Below are 18907 nucleotides of genomic sequence, written 5' to 3'. Positions count from 1 at the left end.
TACATGATATAAGTTCTTGTATTTAATCCTTTCAAGAATAGCTTTGGAAGGTAGGTAGTTCAGGGGTTATCTTCATTTTATTTCATTGTCTGTGGCATTATTGGTGTGGCCCCTTTTTCCAATGGTACAGTTTGCAATCTAGCCTTAACTACCATTCCAGCCTTTTATTGCTTTACTTCCTTTGTCATTTGAATCAGACTGACTTTCTTGCTATTTCTCAATTTAATTCATAAATTTAGCTAAAACATCCAAATATTTGAATAGGAAATTAATCCATGGTACTATCCATTAAGAAGAACTGCATATAGAAAGAAGATTTAAAGGTTAGAAAGAGAGAAAGATTTAAATGAAAAGATTGCATTCTAGGGTGATGATGTTTGTTCTTTGTTCTCGAAGACCATGACATCGGGGAAGTGGTACCATGGCAAGCACCTGAATTGGATTTGAGTGAAGGGGTGCTGTGCTAAGTCACCAGCCTCATTTTCTCCTCTTAGATTCAGTGGCCCAATATGAATCAGGACCACTAGAGATGGCCCTGGGTGTGGGGCAATCAGGGTTAAAGTGACTTGCTCAAAGTCATACAGCTAATGAGTGTCAAGTGTTTGAAACAAGATTCAAACTTCTGACTCAAAAGCCAGTGCTCTTATCCACTGTGCCACCCAGCTGCCCCTTTCTACTACATTCTAGGATGATGGATGTCCAGATAGAGTACTATAGATGGGAAGCAGTAAAGGTCAGCTGGATTTCTTTTTGAAGGTGAATAGTGAGAAATAAAACTGAAAAGTTAGATTGCGAAGGGCTTTTAACTACTAAAACAAAAATGAATTTGTAAATATATAATATATAAAACATATAAATACATAAAATATATATATGGAGAATGTTCTGATTCCTGGACACTCTTAGTATGTAAGAAATACTTAATGTTAGGGTGATACAGAGCATAGTATATGTAGGCGATGCATATTGCTTGAGTTAATAACTTTTTGATTGGTCTTCTTGTTTCTCACCACTCTAATCCATCTCCTACTCAGTTACCAAAGAGAGGTTTCATAAAGTTTAAGTTTTACCATATGACCCTCTCTCTACTCAGTAGAAATGAGTGAATTTTTCCAGGATCACATATTAATTCCTTTCAAATTTAAAGCTCCCTATAGTCTGATCCCTCTCTGCCTTTCCAGTCTCATATTTTATTCCCTTACACATACTGTACTTTATGATCCAACAATACTAGCCAACTAACTATTCCTGGTACATAGTTTGTTTTAAACCTTGTCTGCATGCCTTTGCATTTAGCTTCTCTTAGCTAGAATGCTCTTCTTCCTCATGTGTACCTCTTAATTTTCCTGGCTACGTTCAGTATTCAACTCAAATGCCACATTGTTCAAGAGACCTTTCCTTTTGAGATCACTTTACATCCGCTCTTGTATATATCTTATATGTACCTAGTTGTTTTTATGTTGTCTCCCCTACTATAACATGAGCTACTTGAAGATAGGGACTGTTTTTGCTTTTATATCATTATTAGTATATTGCCTGATGTATTGTAAGAACTTAAATGTTTGTTTCTTTAATACAATAAATCTTAAGACTTCAGGATTTAAGAATAGAAGAAGATTTAGAGATCTCAGATGAGGAAATTGAGACCTGAGGGCACACAAGTAGTTGTAGGAAAGCTAGATTTTGAATGAAAACTCTTTAACTACCAATTTGGTGCTTTTTTTAAACTACACCTGATGTTTTTCTAGTGAGTAGTAGAGCTTCCGATTCCAGATTCTCTTACTGCCATATATATTCTTTCATATACCACACTGGAAATCACTAAAACTATAAGTCTTCAAGGAAAGAAGGGAAGATTTTTTTGTTATGAGGAAGATGGAATCCTTTGGCTTAGATTTCTACTTGTATTTCTTGGTTTTATTCCATTTTACTATTTTCTTTTGGTTGTGTTTGAGGGTGGTAGAAGATTCGTAATCTAGTAATTAGATTAGATTTATTCTTTCTGAAGTGATATTGTTGGGTCTGGAAATGCCCTTTAAACTAGAATTCTTTTTATAATGGAGAGTAGAACTTTTATCCTTAATAATCTGTGGTGTGGTAGGTAGAAAAAGAAACTTTAAATTCCCTGGAATGACTAGCACTAAGCCACCATTTCTGGAGATTTAAAAAAAAAATCTTCACAATGTGGGATTTTAGTTGAATATTGTACGTAGCCAGGAAAATTGAGAAGTTTAAATGAGGAAGGAGAACATTTTAGATATGAGAAGCCAAATGCAAAGGGCATGCAAACAAAGTTTATAAAGAATGTACCAGAAATAGCTAGTTGACTAGGCAATAAAACAAGAGATTGAAAAGGCAGAGAGGGATCAAATTATAGAGTTTTAAATGCCAAAGGAATTAATATGTGATCCTGGAAAATTGTTCACTCATATTTACTGAGTCATATGGTAAAACTTAAACTTTGTGAAACATCACTTCGGTAATTGAGTAGAAGATGGATTAGTGGGGAGAAATTTGGGTATAGATAGGTTGCTGTTCTTGTTTTGGGTTGTTACCAAAGGGGGCTATCAAAGAAAGGTGCTCTAGGTTTTGGAAAGTCTTTTTATGGGGACTTATTCATTATTCATTCATTATTCTAGACATGGTAATTTTGTTGGCTGGCTTCTATTCTTTTATATGTCTACTTTTTATTGTCTTTTCTCTTTTATGTTATTTATACCTTTATATAACTTTCCCTCTTAAACAAATTTCTGTACTTTGTACATTTCAATCATCTTCCTTTAAATAAACTTCTGAAAAAAGAAGACTTCTGGTTTAGATAGTGTATCAGAGGAACCAAATGAGAAATAAGGTGTGAGGAACCAAATGAGAAATAAGGTGTGAGTACTGCTATCAGGGAACCTGGGTTTAGGAATGGCAACTTTACAAGAAGGGATAACCAACCTTTGGTCAGGATAACAATACTGCAGAACCTCAGGGTGTCTAGCTCATTTAGGGTCTCTGTAGGCTTAGTCTAGAGCAGTTCTTAAAAGACATTTCATAGGTTATTGACTGTGAACATACGGTAAATAATGATGTTTGTCCTTCATTCTCAAAGAGGACCATGGCATCATGGATGCTCTGACAAGCACCTGAATTGGATTTGAGTGAGGGAATACTATAAGTCACTAGCCTCACTTTCTCCTTTGGAGCCATCATCCAGTGGCCAGATACGTATCGGGATGACTGAGATGACCCTATATGTGAGGCAGTCAGGGTTAAATGACTTGCCCAAGGTCACATAGCTAGTTAGTGTCAAGTATTTTAGGCTAAATTTGAACACTTGTCCTCCTGACTCCACCTAGCTTCCCCACACATAATAAATATGTTTGTCAGGTTGTGTAATATTTTCCAAGCATGTTAACGAATTAAGTGCTAAATATTTTATTAATTAGGAAACATTTTGGCAAATAACATTTAAAAATTATTATATTATCATAAATCTTTTTTTTTTTTTTGTAAGGCAAACGGGGTTAAGTGGCTTGTCCAAGGCCACACAGCTAGGTAATTATTAAGTGTCTGGGACTGGATTTGAACCCAGGTACTCCTGACTCCAAGGCCGGTGCTTTATCCACTACGCCACTTAGTCGTCCCTATTATCATAAATCTTAATTAAGGCAACAAAACCTATTTCCTCTGTCCAGTTTTACAGCTGGGGTGAAATATTTTGTGGCCTATATAAAAGCTACTGGATGATGGTTAATATTCTTTCACATTTGAAAAATGAGAGTTGGGAAATGGATTACCACCTTTAAAGTTCTTTCCTAATTGTAAAAGTTAATTTCAAGAAAGTGTCATGTACTCAGAAGACAATAAATGAGGAAAGAAGAAATTAAGGTTAGAATTGGAGACTTAAATTAGATTAAAATACTAGGATTAAAAATATCAAAAGATGTAATATTAATCAGTATTGTGGTATATAGGATTAGATTGTAATAATCATTTAAATTAAGGGAGTTCTCTAGAGCATATTTCAGCTCCTTCCATGTTTACCTATTCCCTGCCACTTTGGTTCATATCTTCTCTTAAGCTTGTCACAGCCTTGCTTACCTTATCCTGACTTTGCAAGGGTACCATTGGAATCTTCAGACCGTTTATTTATTATCCATGACCAGACTTTTTTTTTCTTCTTCCTATACAATTCTTTGATGATGTCTTTTACTTCTTTTTTTTAAGAAAGATTTTATTTATTTTGAGTTTTACAATCCCCCCCCCCCCATTCTTGCTTCCCTCCCCCTACCCTCCACAGAGGGCAGTCTGTTAGTCTTTACATTGTTTCCATGGTGTACCTTGATCTAAGTTGAATGTGATGAGAAAGAAATCATATCCTTAGGGGAAAAAAAATAAAGTATAAGAGATAACAAAATTACATAATAAGATAACTTTTTTTTTAATAAATTGAAAGTAATAGTCTTTGGTCTTTGTTCAAACTCCACAATTCTTTCTCTGGATACAGATGGTATTTTCTATCACAAATAGCCCAAAACTGTTCCTGATTGTTGCACTGATGGAATGAGCAAGTCCATCAAGGTTGATCAACACCCCCATGTTGCTGTTAGGGTGTACAATGTTTTTCTGGTTCTGCTCATCATCAGTTCATTTAAATCCCTTCAGGCTTCCCTGAAATCCCATCCCTCCTGGTTTCTAATAGAACAATAGTGTTCCATGACATACATATACCACAGTTTGTTAAGCTATTCCCCACTTGAAGGAATGTCTTTTACTTCTGTTCTTCAGAGTTGGTAATTTCTGATGTGTTACAACTTAAAATTATATCTTCAATGGCAACATTCTTCAAGAGGCAATTCTATGAAATCTCACAGATCTGACAGAAAGCAACACTGGTAGAATGTAGCACTTGATTATGTTGGTCACTGAGTCCTATGTAGTGAATTCTAAAATCCTCTTGTCTACAGTTTTTTTTTAAGATTTTTTTTTCAAGGCAATGGGTTTAAGTGGCTTGCCCAAGGCCACAGGGCTAGGTAATTATTAAGTGTCTGAGGTCAGATTTGAACCCAGGTACTCCTGACTCCAAGGCCGGTGCTCTATTCACATCTACAGTTCTTCTATAAAAATTAGAAAGCAAGCAGAATTTTTTCTGCTTAATAGCAGCTGTTAAAGCAGCATAGTTTAATTTGTTGTCACTGAGTCCTATGTGGTGAATTCTAAAATCTTGTCTACAGTTCTATAAAAATTAGGAAGCAAACAGAATTTTTTATGCTTAGTAGCAGCTGTTAAAGCAGCATATTTTTGTTTATTTATTTATTTATTTGGTTGGTTGGTTGGTTTTTGCAAGGTAAATGGGGTCCACACAGCTAGGTAATTATTAAGTGTCTGAGTCCAGATTTGAACTCAAGTACTCCTGACTCCAGGGCCAGTGCTCTATCCACCGTACCAATAGCGGCCCCAAAGCAGCATATTTTATTAAAGCACTTGAGAAAACAGATAAGCAGAGGTTGTGACTTGTTCAGAGTCTTCTATCCACTGTACCATCTGGATGTGCTTCTGAGAAGTCACAAAATTTTTTTGTACAATGTAATAACACTAAAAAAAAAAATTGAAGGAAGTAAATAATTTAGCCTTTCCCCTCCAAAAGAAAAACCTCATGTTAGGAATTAAAAGAATTGATTGAAGCAAAAAAACAAACAAAACTCCCCCCCCCAACAAAAACAAAACCCAAGAGGAAGTAAAGGAAAAGCTGACTTGCATAATGGAAGACAACATCACAATTAATTAAGATGAAATTTTTTAAATGCTCAGAAAATAACAAGATTTGGAAGCTAATAAAAGCCTCAGATAAATTCAGATAAACAGATTAAGAGGGGGGCAGCTAAGTGATGAAGTAGATAGAGCCCCAGCCCTGGAGTCAGGAGGATCTGAGTTTAAATATGGCCTCAGACACTTACTAATTGCCTAGCTGTGTGACCTTGGGCAAGTCACTTCTTCCCCCCCTTGCCTTAAATAAAAAAAAAATTTAAGTGATAAAGAGGACAGACAGGTCAAGGAGAGAAATTATTAGGATCAGAATTACCAAAATCCTGGGAAATAATGAATTGATTCACTATATTTCAGAAAATACCATGAGAAATTTCCCAGAGCTGTCAAAAACAAGATACTTAACTAATAGAATTCACAAAAACCTTAATAAGGAGAAACTCAAAATTTGATTTACCCAGCTACCTCAACATCAGACTTCAAAAGTATGATGACAGAGAAAAAGATCATTCAAACTTGCATATGGGGAAAAATTATTATGGATGAAAAAACATTGTAATCTTTCAAGTTTTATTTTTTAAAACTCTTGATAATTTTTGTTTTGACATTACCTAAAAATTAATCCAAATCCCTTTCCCCACCCCATCCCAGAGAATTTGTAACAAATAAATTTTTAAAAGAAAAAAGAGAAATCAGCCCAATTGGCCAATACATTGAAAAAATTATATATGCATCATTTCACAGCTCAATTTTCTTCTATCTCTTTTCTGAGTTTACATCTGTTCCTTGTAATTTTGCAACATTTCTTTTTTTGTGGTGGTCGTTTTCTGTTTATGTTCTTGTAGTTACATTGTTTTTTGATTCTGCTTACTTCACAGTTTATCAGTTTATCTGAGCCTTTGAGTGTTTCTCTAGTCATCTTATTCTTTCTTATTGCATGCTAATGTTTCCTTACATTCATGTGCCATAATTTGTTTAGCTATTTCTCAACCTACAGGTACTGACATTTTAACTGCTTTATTTGCATAATTCCAAATTGCTTTCCAGAATGATTCTACTGATTTATAGTATTAGCTTCATTAATGCATTAGTGTACCTTTCCTTCCATAGTCCCTTCCATTATTGAGCATTTCCATCTTTCCATAGAAAAAAAGGACAAAGTCATGATTTTTGGATGTTGTTAGTAATTACTTTAAATAATAGAATGGTTTGGGCATGTGTATTCTGGTTTCGAGATGAATCATGATCTTTGGCATTATTTCTCACTAATACTCTTTATAGCCCCAAATGGCCAGAAATTTCTTTGGAGTCAAGTGCAAAGGCTAAACTTGTAGTTTGGTGCAAAAATAACATATATGATAAATCATATTATGTGGTACTAAAACTCAGTGGTAATTCTAAGAGACAAAGTTGTTGAGATACTAACCCAGAAGTGCTTCTCTTTGTAGGCAAGACTAAAACTTCCTTAATTTCTTTTTTTTATTTTGCAAGGCAATGGGGTTAAGTGACTTGCCCAAGGCCACACAGCTAGGTAATTGTTAAGTGTCTGAGGCCAGATTTGAACTCAAGTACTCCTGATTCCAGGGCTGGTGCTCTATTCAGTGTGTCACCTAGCCTCCCTGGCTTCCTTAATTTCTTGAAGGTATATAGTGGTGGTAGTGGTGCAGTGGTAGTAGTGGTGGTGGTGGTGGTGGTAGTATCATCAGTAGTAGCAGCAGCAGCAACAGCAATAGTAGTAGTAGTAGTAATAGTAGTAGTTAGTAGCAATAGTAGTGTAGAATGACCCCTACATTCAAAGAAGCTCATGTCCTAATAGGGGTAATGAGCACCTATTGGTGGAGGGAGACATCAGTTATGAAAAGAATGGTCTGATGGAAGGACTGGTGACAATACTGATAATTCATTCCCCTGCTAAATAGGAAAATAATTAGCGTCAGCTAGATGGTCTAGTGGATAGAGCACTGGCCTTGGAGTCAGGAAGACAGAAGTTCAAATCCAGCCTCAGATATTTACTAGCTGTGTGTCCTTGAGGACAGGTCACTTGATCCTGATTGCCCTGCATCTAGGATCATCTCTAGGAATTCTGATTCATATCTGGCCACTGGACCCAGATGACTCTGGAGGAGAAAGTGAGGCTGGTGACTTAGGGCACAGCACCCTCTTACTCAAATCCAGTTCATGTACTTGTTATGGCATCACCTCCTGATGTTGTGGACTTCAAAAGTGAAGGGCAACAATGTAAAGACTAATAGACTATCCTCTGTGGTGGTGGTGGAGGGGAGGAAAACAAGATTGGGGGGGAAATTGTGAAACTCAAACTAAACAAAATATTTTATTTTTAAAAAAACTAAAAGAAAAAAGAAAATGAAGGGCAAATATTGTTAGGAAACAATTAAAATAGGGTGGCTAGGTAGTACAGTGGATAAAGCACCAGCCCTGGAGTCAGGAGTACCTGGGTTCAAATCCTGTCTCAGACACTTAATAATTACCTAGCTGTGTGGTCTTGGGCAAACCACTTAACCCCATTTGCCTTGCAAAAGCCTTAAAAAAAAAAGAAATCAGACTGCATAAAGGTCTATAGAATTACATTGGAGGGAAAGAATTAAAACTATATATTAAGCACCCTAGGCAATAGAAATTCTATCATATGAGTTCCCATTTAATTTCTTCAGACAGAAGTAAACATACACAGCAACCAAGCAAGGCATAGATAATGAAATAAATTACCTTGTGGGGGTGGGGTGGGGGAAGAGAAAGGTACCTTCAGTTATCTACAAGAAATGACAGTTACAATTAAGAGATTTCTTTTTTGGAAAATTTTATTCATTTATTTACTAAAATAGTATTGTTCTAAGACCAAACGTAATCTCCCCTCCCCCAAAAGAAAAACCCTCATGAAAAATAAAGTGAGAAAAAAAAGAAAATTGCACTTCAGTCTGTGTTCAGATACCATCAGCTCTGTCTCTGGGGTAGATTACATTCTTTATCATAAGTCCATTAGAGAGGTTGCTTCAATATTTTTTTCCCACAGGTGCTATTGTTAATTGTATTTCCCTCCATCCCTCCTTCCCTCCTTCCCTATTCCCATTTATTCTATTTTCTCTCTCTTTTCACTTCATCCCTTCTTAAAAGTGTGTTATGTATGGGGCAGCTGAGTGGTGCAGAAGACACAGCACAGGCCCTGGAGTCAAGAGGCCCCAAGCCCAAATCCCTCCCCTGACACACCCAACAACCACCCAGCCACATAAACCCAGGCAAGCCACCCCACCACTCCATCCTGCAGAAAACAAAAAAAGTGTGTTGTTTCTCACTATCCTCTCCCAAGATCTTCCCTCTTCTCTGTCATCTACCGCCTGCCCCAGCCCCCTTCCTCTCCTTTTTCCTCTGGGATAAAATAGATTTCTATGTATGTTGTTTCCCTCTCTGAGCCAGTTCTGATAAGAATGAAGGCTCCCTCATTTCCCGTCACCTTCTCCCCTTCCACTTCAATGCTTAATCTTTTTCTTTTACATGAAACATTTTAGCCCATTCTAACCTCTCCTTTCCCTTTTTCCCAGTACATTCCTTTTTCACCAATTGAGTCCATTTTTATAATATACCTTCATTTTCAGCTCCCTTCTGCACTTTATCTATATTTGCTCCTTCTAGCTACTCTAGTAATTGAGATGGTTCATTTGAGTTATCAGTATTATCTTCCCAAATAGGAATACTAGTTCAGTATCGTTAAATCCCTCATAATTTGTCCTTTCTCTCCATCCTCTCTGTGCTTCACCTGAGTCCTGTAGTTGGAGATCAAACTTTCAGTTCAGCTCTGGTCATTACAACAGGAAAGTTTGAAATTCTCCTATTTCACTGAATGTCCATCTTTTCCTCTGGAAGAGGATGTTCAGTTTTTCTGGATAGTTGACTCTCAGTTGTAATCCGAGCTCTTTTGCTTTATGGAATATCATATTCTAAGCCCTACGATCCCTTAATGTAGATACTGCTAAATCCTGAATGATCCTGACTTTAGTGCTGTGATATTTGAATTGTTTCTTTCTGACTGCTTCTAGTATTTTCTAATTGATTTGGAAGTTCTGGAACTTAGCTTATATTCCTGGAAGTTATTTTTGGGGGATCTCTTTCAGGAAGTGATCAATGGATTCCTTAAATTTCTATTTTACTTTCCACCCTAGGATATTGGGAAATTTCCCCTATAGAAATTCTTTAAAAATGAAGGCAAGGCTCTTTTCCTATTCATAACTTTCAGGAACTTCAATCAATTTAAAATTGTGTCTCCTGGATCTGTTTTCCAGTTCAATTGTTTTTCCAGTGAGATATTTCACATTTCCTTCTAATTTTTCATTCTTTTGGTTTTGTTTTATTGCTTTTTGATTTCTCACACAGTCATCAGCCTCCTTTAGCTCTATTCTACATTTGAAAGAGTTGTTTTCTTCAGAGAGCTTTCATATCTCCTTTTCCTTTTGGCCAATTCTGTTTTTTAAGGCATTCTTCTCCTCTTTGGCTTTGTGGACTGCTTTTTCCATTTGGCCTAAACTGGTTTTTAGCATCTTTTCTTCAATATTTTTTGGATCTTCTTGACCAAGTTGCTCACTTGGTTTTCATGATTTTCCCACATTGCCCTCATTTTTCTTCCCAATTTTTCCTTTATCTCCCTTGATTTTCAAAATCTTTTTTGAGCTCATCCATAGCCTGAGACAAATTCCTCTTTTTTCTTGGAAGCTTTGGATACAGAAGCTTGGACTTTGTTATCTTCTGAGTGTGTTTTGATCCTTCATGAGACCAAAGTAATTAGCTATGATCAGATTCTTTTTTTTTTTTTTTTTTTTTGTTTACTAATTTCCCCAGTTAATGCCCTGGTTTAGAGGTGCTTCCCAACTTTTGAGTGTTTTTGGACACCCTTGCAAGGACCTTAGTTCCTTCAATGTCTTATGAGAGGCTCTGATTTCTCTCCTGGTCTGTGTTTTGGGTTTGTGGATGACCATAAGTGTACTCTTCTGCCCTGGAGCTGTGAGAAGGGTCCCTGTTCTTTTATGGAAATAGGGGGCTTCAGACTGTGACCAGGCTCTGGACAGAGCACCAGAGGGTTATCAGACATTGAGAATCTCCCCCTGCCCTCTTAACCTTCCCTGGGGTGAGCGATCTGGTAGCAGCTGTGAGGTGGCTTCCTGCTAGGTGGTCTGTGGCCTGCTTAAGAGATTTCTTTTTAAACATACACAAGTGCACGTAGAATTCAAATAAGGGAAGTAAGTGATGGTTAAAGGACAACTAAAGTATCATGAACACAATACATTACAAATCCTCACAGGTGATGCAGTATTTGGAGAAAGAATGAAGGAGGGAGGTGATGCAGGGAGGGCACATAAAAGGAAAGAGCAGATTAAGAGAGAGGAGTGCAGTATACCATAATCAAGTCCAAGGATAATAATGAGAGAAAAATAACTCCTATAGTTTCTCAGAAGAAGAGAACCTTTGGGGCGGCTAGGTGGCACAGTGGATAAAGCACCGGCCTTGGAGTCAGGAGTACCTGAGTTCAAATCCGGCCTCAGACGCTTAATACTTAACTAGCTGTGTGGCCTTGGGCAAGCCACTTAATAACCCCATTGCCTTGCAAAAAAAAGAAAGAAAGAAAGAAAGAAGAGAACCTATAGGAAGATGAATGAAGGTGGCAAAAGAAGGGATTGAAATTGAGGGAGATACCAGAGGAAATGTCATTTCAGTGGTATGAGGGTATCCCTCCTACCCATTCTTATGGAGAGAAACATTTTCTGTAAGGGGAGATGGAGGCCTTACAAGGAGTATTAATGTAATGGTGCTTAGGAAGACCACTACTTCTGTAAAAATGTTATACCTCCATGGATAAGCACCTTGTTTCAGGAGAAGAGGAATTAAGCTCTTGGGGCAAATGACATACAAAAGAGTAGAAGGAAGGCAAGGAATAGTAATGATTTGTATAATCAGTGATATAGGAAGATTTCTACCCTGGTTCAGTACTTCTTTCTATATCATGTAGGAAATGGTATTTCTAAGAGTGGAGCATAAAAGAAAAAGAGGGAGGAGGTATATCTGTAAGGCAATAGATCTACAAGGCAATAGTATAAGAAATTGCAATTAAAAATAGGTACCTTAAAGTTTTAATTTCTTGATAAGTAGAGACCAAAGAAAGAATGAAAAAAAGATTATGAATAAAAAAGAAGACAAGGATAGCAAAAGGGAATAGAATATAGAGAATGAGAAAAGGACACTGAAAATATTTAAAAAATAAAATTTAAAAAAGGAGGATTTTATGTTCAAAGAAAGAAATGAAAAAATTAATAATTGCAAAATTCCAGAATTTGATAAAGGAACAACAAATGGGAGCAGAATTATGGGACTTGACAATGAGGGGGGACAGAGCTACAGACCAATTACTGGGGAAAGAGAGGGAAAAATCCTAATTCAGAACAAAACCAAACCAATTTTAGAACCAAATTAAAGATATAAACCTAAATCTCAAAAATTTAAATGGGACTATATTAAATAATCCAACAAATCAAAATAATGACATTAGGGTAGAAAACAAAATTCAACCATCTCTTGTGCAAATATACTTTAAGAAGTCATATGCAGAGTAAGAGATTAGACTAGTTCATTTCTATGTCCATCTTTGATTTTTCTTTTAGGTTTTTGTAAGGCAAATGGGATTAAGTGGCTTGCCCAAAGCCACACAGCTAGGTAATTATTAAGTGTCTGAGACTGGATTTGAACCCAGGTGTTCCTGACTCCAGGGCCGGTGCTTTATCCACTATGCCACCTAGCTGCCCCCCATCCTTGATTTTAAATAGCCATATTTTTAAAAATCAGATGAGTCTCCAAATCAACAAAGCATCTCTCTATCTCTTAAACAGATATAATGTTTCACACATTAAGAGCTTTACACTTTTCATTTCACCAATACCAAATAGTTTTGATTCTGGGACTTTAGAATATTATTTGAGATCTAGAAACACTATTCCTTTTTCTTTTTTGCAACAATTGCCTTGATATATTCCAGCTAAATTTGTCTTTCCAAATGCATGTTGTTAATATTTTATCAAATTCTGTAAAATAACCTTATGGTAATTTGTTTTGTTACAGCATCAAACTTGAAAATTAATTTTGAGAATATATTCATTTTTATTGTAATGCCATGGCTTAGCCTTGTACACTCTATATTCCTTTAGTTATTTAAGTTATTCTTTATCTTCTTAAGGAGTCTTTATAGCTGGTTTTATTTTGTACTTTGTATCTTTGTATTTTGTACTTTTACCTTTTTTTTGTACTTTGGGAAATTGATTCCTACATATTTTCTTCATTTTGTAGTTATGTGTAATGAGATTTCCCTTTCTAGCATAGTTTCTTTTATTTTGTTATTGTTACATATACATACTGTTAATTTTGGAGAATTTTTTTTAACCTACAACTTAGCTGACGCTATTAATTGTCTCATTTAGTATCTTTGCTTATTTTCCAAGAAATCATCAGTAAATAATTTTATTTATTTTAAGATTTTTTTCAAGGCAATGGGATTAAGTGGCTTGCCCAAGGCCATACAGCTAGGTAATTATTAAGTTTCTGAGGTTGGATTTGAACCCAGGCACTCCTGACTCCAAGGCTGGTGCTCTATCCTCTGTGCCACCTAGCCGCCCCATCTTTTCTTTACCTATCTTCTTTCCTCTAATTTCTTTTTTCTTATCTTATTGTTGTTGCTAGCATTTCCAGGACTGTATGGAATAATAGAAGAGAAAGCAGACATCTTTGCTTCACTCCTATATTTATTGGAAATTTGGTTGCTCTTTAAGGATTTATTGTGTCAGACTGAAACTATTGCCTCAATTAGCATCTTTGCTAGGATTTTCCAAGAATATTGTTATATTATCAGCAAAAGATATAATTTGTCTGTTTTTTTTTTTACCTGTCTTAATACCTCTAATGTCTTTCTCTTCTTATGCTGCACTTTAAGAGAGTGGGCATTCTTACTTTGTTCCTTTATCTATTGGAAAATTTTCAAATGTAATTCCCATAGTATATGATGCTTTTGCTTTTTAGATAGATGCTTTTTTATAATATCTCTAGGCCTGTATTTCATAGGGTTTTGTTGTTGTTAGCATAAATGAGTTTTCTACTCTGTCAAAAAGTCTTTTGTCCATATGTTCAGATAATGATTTTGGGTGTTGGGGACTTTAATATGGCTAATTATGTTGATTTCATATCCATCCCTAGTATAAATCCACCTTGGTCACAATGATTGAGTTTTTGGATTAGATGCTGTAATTCGTTTGACAGGATTTTGCTGAACATAGTTTTCATTAATGATATTGACCTATAGTTTTCTTTCTGTATTTTATCCTTCCCTGGTTTTAATTATTAGGACTGTCATTTGTCTTATAAAATGATTGTTGTAGGATGCTTTTTTTCCCCCCTCAATTTTTGAGGCTTTTTTTTTTTTTGTGAAGTGTGGGTACTAATTATTCTTTAAAAGTTTGTTTGAAGCCTCCTTGGAATTCTTCTGCATTAGTTTTTCTTTAATAATTCCCTTTCGAAGTAGGCAACCTTGTGTTTGCTGGGATTAGGTGCCTTGGCAAAGGCCCGGGGGCAGGCGGCTGGGCTTGGGACTGCTCAGCTGCCTCAGGCTTGCAGGTGCCCTGACCAAGGTAAAGCTCATCCGCGAGCTGAACGAGCTGGTGGCGGAGCTAGGGGTGGCCGACAAGGTGTCCTGGCGCTTGGGTCTTCCTGGGAGGACTCCCATATAAATTGACTGAAGGGGATATCATTTGTGTTTTTTTCTCAATACGGTGAAATTGTTAATATTAATCTTGTACACGATAAGAAGACTGGGAAGTCCAAAGGATTCTGTTTTCTTTGCTATGAGGATCAGAGAAGCAAAATTTTGGCTGTTGACACTTTTAATAGAATCAAGATAAGAGGGAGAATTATCTGGGTGGATCATGTGGCTAATTACAGGCCCCCCAAGGATTCCAAGAATGTGGATGATGTAACCAAGACACTTCTGGAGAAGGGCTGTGGGGTTAAAACCCCACCTCCTGCTTCATCTGAATCTTCTGAAGATGAGGTGCCTGTGAAAAAGCATAAAAAAGACAAAAAAGATAGAAAAAGGAAGAAAAAAGATAAAGATGTTAAAATGAATGTGGATCAACAGGATATGTCTGCATCATCCTCCATAGAATCCAGACACAAGATCAGAAAGGAAAAGGAAGGTGTTGACTTTGGGAAATCTGCCACTGTAGACCTTGAGAAAGGTTCCAGTCCAGACCAACAAGAAAGTTGTAAACATGTAAGTGACTCACCTGTGCTTTCCCAAGGTGAGCTTGAGAAAACACAGACCTCAAGACGGGATTCAAGGAAGGATAAACCTTGGCATAGGAAGTCCTCAAGCATCTCTAGCAGTCAGGTTAAAAGAAGGAAGGAAAAGAGCAAGCATCAGGACAGAAGCCGAAGCTCTGAAAAGCGCTCACACCACCACGATGAGCATTCTGAAGGCAGGTCTAAGAAGAGGCACAAACACAAGTCCCGAAGCTTTGGTAAAGATTATCATTCCAAGGATCGAGAAACATCTAATTCAAGTCGACATAGGACCAGTTAAATGTGTGACTTAGAACAATTTCTGTCAATCTTGAAATGCAAAATTCCAAAAAATAATTCATCTGAACTAAGCTGTTATTGTTTCTGTAAATAAAGTCTCTGCCACTAAAAAAAAATTCCCTTTCACTAAATTCTTTTGCTTTTCTGAAATTGGATTATTTGAGATCTCTGCAAGTTTTATGAAAGTTTGGGTATTAAAGCATTTTTTTTATAGTCTCAATTTTGTTAGTCTATAAGTATGAAATGAGTTCTAGTTACTTTCTTCTGGTCTTTTTGTGATTTATTTCACTTTTATTATTTTTATTTTATTGATTTTCTTTTCTTTAATTAGCTATAGGTTTTTCAGTTTTTATCTTTTCAAAGAATTAGTTTTGTTTTTTATCATTTCTATAGATTTTTGGGATTTCAATTTTTTGTTCACTTTCTAATTTTTAAAAATGCATATTAATTCATTCTTTTTCATTAAGATGTGTTTATAACAGAGATAGAACTACTTTACCTGAATCCCAGAAATTCCAGTGTTATTTCATCTTTATAATTTTCCTTCACATTATCAAATGTCTCCATGACATTTTTTGACCCACTCATTAAAATTAATTTTTTTTTATTTTTTGTGTTTTGCAAGGGTTAAGTGACTTGCCTAAGTTCAGACAGCTAGGTGATTAAGTAACTGAGATCACATTTGAACTCAGGTCCTTCTGACTCCAGGGTCAGTGCTATTCACTGCGCCACCTAGCTGCCCCATAAAGTTGAATTGTTAACAGAGACTAACATTTGAGTCTCTGTTCTTTTACTTGTGGTCTCTGAACCAATAACTATTTGTGTTGCACTTTGGTTTATGTTGTACTTCTTCCTTTTTTCCTATTTTTTTTTGTAATGTTTCTGTACTTAAAAAAAGTTCTGTACTTAAAAAGTTTCATGAGAAATAAAAAAAAAATTTTGTAGTCCCATTTAGAAGATACCATAGGCTCTAGTTTCTCTATCATTTGTTCAGCTCTATATTTTACCTTTTGTCCATCTTTCTGTTAGGTTTATCAGGTTTATCCATAATTGAGAGAGGCACATTGCAGTTTCTTCTTCCTATTATATTATTTCAATGTGGTCTTAGAGTTGTTTCTCATTTATGAGAAAAATAAGTGTTTTTTGAGCATCTGTGAATTTGCATTCTCAATCAGACGTTCCCGTTCCCTTTTGTTTTTGTTTTGGTGAGACTTGCCATCGCAGATTCATCACAGATTTGGCAATTATTTCTGCTGTACAAGTCACACATTCTGCTTTTATATTACACAGATATCTTTTAAACCATTCAGGAACAGCATGTTGTGGTTCCTAGTTCTCAAAATCCATAGAATGTGATATTATATCAAGTTGGATGGTTTTCTTTTGATTTTTAGTATTATTCAAAGATAAGCTGATTCATTTACCAAATCTGAACGCCATATCTTCAGCTTTTCATGTTTTATCTATTGGGGTTTTTTTGCTTATGTTCAGGGTCATTGGATTTTCAGTTTTTTTTTCCCCTCCTACTTCTCTATTTTCTGACTTCCTCTCCTTTCGTGATGATTGCCTTAGGGATTCAAATCCCAAACCTTGGTGCTGCATAATTCACAATTCATCTCTTCCCTTTTGGGGGGGACAGATTTGACCCTAGCTGGAGCTTGTGCTCTTTTCTTCAAGTGTAGTTGAGTACTGCACAACTTCTCACATAGTGTTATGCCCTGTTCCTTCTTTTCCCCCATTCTCTTGCCCAACAGTACAGAACAGCATTTGTTAAAATGGTGCTATTGCAACCTGGGTTATTTCTGGTTTTTGAAGTTTTCATTTTTGAGAAAAATATTGGGAGTATGGAGGCAGGGAAGTTGAGAGCTATTTCAAGCCAGGTACATCTCATCTTTTGTACACAGAATGCTGCCATGACACTGCAGTTTTCCAAATTTCTGCAGTTTGGAACTTAGATCTTAATGACATTGGAAGGAGGCAGAGTCATTCTGGGGGAGGAGAGTTGAGAAAGTTTTAGCTAGGCTTTAGGTTGTTGCTTCTTTTTGACTTGTTTTCTGTTTCTTTTATTATAGACTGTGGAGGCAGATGAAATTACTTTATATTTGAAACATAATTTCTATTTTGGAGAATTTTGAAAGGTTGTGAGGATAAGAGAAAATGTTTAGTCCTCTGTTCCCCTGCTGTTGATGATGTTTGAGACTTGTCCTTGCTAGTTCTACTTTAATTCCTGATGTTCTTAATGTGGAAACTACTCACAGATAATATGTGCTGAGACTTTTTTATCTTCTGTCAGTGCAGCCTTTAAAGTTACTTTGTTTTGGGTATAATTGGTCTGCTGGTTTGAGTTGTGCTGTATGAATTCGTGTTATTCAAAAAGGACTCTTTAAAATAATTTAAATTTGACTGTGTCTTTCTTTGCAAAATCATTTGAGACTATTTTTTTCCCTTTTGGTTTTTAGGTATAGTTTTTAGAATTTATGTTAAGATTTTTAGTGACTTTAATTCAACTTTTCTCTTTCATTCATTTAAATTTTCATATAAAAAAAGTCTAAGGATGAAGTTATTCCTTAAAATGCTCCTACATTGATCCACACTATGATGCATGACTTTGAACTGAAGTTATGGTTGCTTAAAAAGCAAAATTAAAATATGTCACTGCTAAGATCTATTTCCAATTTTATTATGCTATATTTCTGGTAAATAATAAAATATTTGTGTGTTCAGTTCATTTCAAGTGCTGCCATGATTTGCTCACTTTAATGGTGAACTCCATCTGTACTGAAGCATTTCCAGTAGTTGGGTTATTGGTGTTTCTGATTTGTTTTCTTGTATCTTACATTCTTGTAGGAACAGAATGCAAAGGAATTACTCAACCATCCTCCATGTCATGCTGTTAATTATGTCAATTCTAAGTAGTAACTGCCTGTACCCTTTGTTGTCATCTATTTCTTGTAGTCATAAAAGTTTTATCACTTTGGTTGTGTTGCTAACCCAGTTAGCAGTATCACTAGAATCAAGTAGGCAAGGATTTTAGGGTTCCTTCTAGGGTCTTCTCTTCTACCATTTCAGTTTCAGAATACATAGTTCTCTCTGTCCATCATCATCCGGATTAGTTTTTATCTTCTTCTGTATTAGTTTCCACTCTTTTCTTTCACATCAGCCTATGAAATAAATAATGACTTGGAATTTTGAGAGGATCATCATTATCATCATCATCATCATCATCATCATCGATCCACTATCCACTACCTTTATTGTCATATCTATTAGAGAAAGCATAAATCTCTGTACCCATTATTTCTTTCCTAGACCACCATGCTACACATATACCCATACTCTTCTCCTTTCCTCATCTTTATTATCTTTTGGCGAAACACTTCCATATTTACTCTTGTTCAAGGAGAAATATCTGTCTAGTTTTTTAATATTAAGAAAATGTTAGCTGTTCCTGTCTTGATATTTTTTTAAAATTTTATTTTTTATTCTCATTTTGTACAAATTTTTTTTTTTTACATTAATAAAGTATTCTTGT

General features: G+C 35.8%; 1 protein-coding gene and 1 pseudogene across 3 annotated transcripts in view; both read left to right on the top strand.

Moving 5' to 3' along the window:
- LOC141489201 (uncharacterized) overlaps positions 1-15701 on the top strand; it is a 38638-nt pseudogene extending 22937 nt beyond the window's left edge.
- The window catches only part of BTBD9 (BTB domain containing 9), a 502020-nt gene that overhangs the window by 23583 nt on the left and 459530 nt on the right, over positions 1-18907 (top strand). The window lies entirely within an intron of this gene.

Source organism: Macrotis lagotis, chromosome 5, assembly GCF_037893015.1.
Source record: "Macrotis lagotis isolate mMagLag1 chromosome 5, bilby.v1.9.chrom.fasta, whole genome shotgun sequence".
Classification (NCBI taxonomy): Eukaryota; Metazoa; Chordata; class Mammalia; order Peramelemorphia; family Peramelidae; genus Macrotis; species Macrotis lagotis.
This window is presented reverse-complemented; position numbering and strand designations above follow the sequence as displayed.